Below are 2,024 nucleotides of genomic sequence, written 5' to 3'. Positions count from 1 at the left end.
CGGATTCCAGCCACTCCCGAGTCTCTTCCCTTCGCACCGGCTGCGCCGGCTCGAGTTTCCTCGCCGCGACTGAGCCCGACCCGGTTGCTCTGTCATCCTCCCATTCTCGCCGTTTGTCGAAACGGCCGCAGGCTCTCTTGACCGCCGCCCAGTCGGCTGTCAGCCCGTCTTCGGTTTCTAGCAGGGCGCCCACGTGACTCCGATCCCTCTCGTCAACCGATTTGACGAACAGCAGGACCCGGCTTGTATCCAGGACCATCCTGTCAAGCGCCGAAAGGCGCGCGAAGTTCTCCTCGAACTCCCGGAGGAGTGCCGACGCATTCCTTACTTTCCCGGGAGACTCCACCCACTCCAGGAAGCTTCGCTTCGAAAGCCGGAGCGCGTCGTCCAGTCCGTATTTTTCCAGGAGCCGACCTTCGAACTCCTCCCAGGTACGGCTCTCCGCCCGCACCTCGAGCACCTCCGCGTGGATGCTCGGCATCGCCACTCGGGGAAAACCGGCAAGGCGCCTGTCTTCCGGAATGTCCCGCATTAACATTTCCGCACCGTAGGACGCCAGGTACTTCGTGGCATCTTTTCCGGTGAATCGACCGATCGTTCCGACGACCGCCTCAATAGCTCTATCGAGGGCGCCGGTGCCCTCGCGCGCGCTTACTATCCGATCCACGGCCGAAGCCATGGCCTCTGCAAGATCCGCCCCCTTCATTTCCTGCTCTTCTGCCGCCTCTTTCACGTCGGGTTCACCAAAGATGTCGGGGTTGCTACGCCCTTGCGTGTAGAAAGGAGGAGGGACCACGGGGGTCTTGAACCGAAGAGCAAGAGAGAGAGAGGTAAGAGAGAGAGACCCCGATTACACAGAACCGAAGTTCCGATTGCGCAGAACCGACGATTACACAGGGACACGGCCCAACAAACAGAGATCACAAATAACGCCGACGCAGATGGACGCAACAACGAAAGGTATGTACTTATGAATGCAAGGAAATAACAGACTAAAGTATTACAACCCACAGTGGGGCACGAAATAGATACTAACGAAAACGAACAGGGCGGCGAACAGATGCCGACCCCTGTATGTCGCGACGCACAGAAGGGGGAAACAGGTCGGAGGTGCTGCAGGACGCACTCGGGGCGTTCCACGGAACAGCGCAAGCCTCCTCGAAACCTGCACAGGTACGCGATGGAGCAGAAGACAGAGAGAGCGGGAGTGAGAGAGAAGCTCCGAAATCGGTTCGGCAGCACTTCGTCCTCTCCGCGGGAGATCCCCGACTTCTCTTCTTCCTCTTCCTTTTATAGCCCGTCAAGAGGCCGTTTGGCATTAACTGCATACCAACCGAATCTACCCACCTAGGATCCTCGTATGTGCCTACTTCGTCCTTAGGTACTTCTTGGCACGCGTGTGTGTGTAGAGCCGTTTCCCACGCCTTGTTCCTCCGATTCCTCTTGTGGGCGGTTTTCTTCACGACAGCGTGTTAATGATGTGTTGCTAAGTAACCGATTAAGGTCTAATTAAGTGTTGTGCCGTAAGTCATCTTGTCGTGACACCCTTTGGTGAAGTGTCTTAAGTGGACACCCTGTGTCAGTTTGTTGTCCGGCCTAGGATTAACATGATGACACGCCGTCACGCGTTATCTTCCTTTTTCCTCTCCCGGACCACTCCTTGTCCAATTGTCAGCATACTCTTTCGACTTCCGACCAGTCCTCGGTAAGGCCATTCACTCCGTCATCTTCTTCAAGCTCAATCCCGATGGCCTCATGTTCCGCTCGGTCGATCGACCTAACCAACAATAGGACTTTATCCGCCCCCACCAAACTTTGCTCCCGCTCCAGGAGCTGAGCAAGCCGCCGCTCGAACTCTCGAAACGCCTTCATTGCACCCCGGGGCCTCGAAGGCCTCCCACGAACTATGAGCTGCTTGGAGCTCCTTCACTACCACGTGCATACGGACATGGACGACCTCACAGAAGAACTCCAGCCTCAACACCTCATCCACGTCTCTCTCCTCCATTTCTGCGTTGTAGGAT

This window comes from Azolla caroliniana, unplaced genomic scaffold, assembly GCF_043228905.1.
Source record: "Azolla caroliniana isolate FFs.n. ecotype wild unplaced genomic scaffold, voAzoCaro1.0.p SCAF_4, whole genome shotgun sequence".
NCBI lineage: Eukaryota > Viridiplantae > Streptophyta > Polypodiopsida > Salviniales > Salviniaceae > Azolla > Azolla caroliniana.
This window is presented reverse-complemented; position numbering follows the sequence as displayed.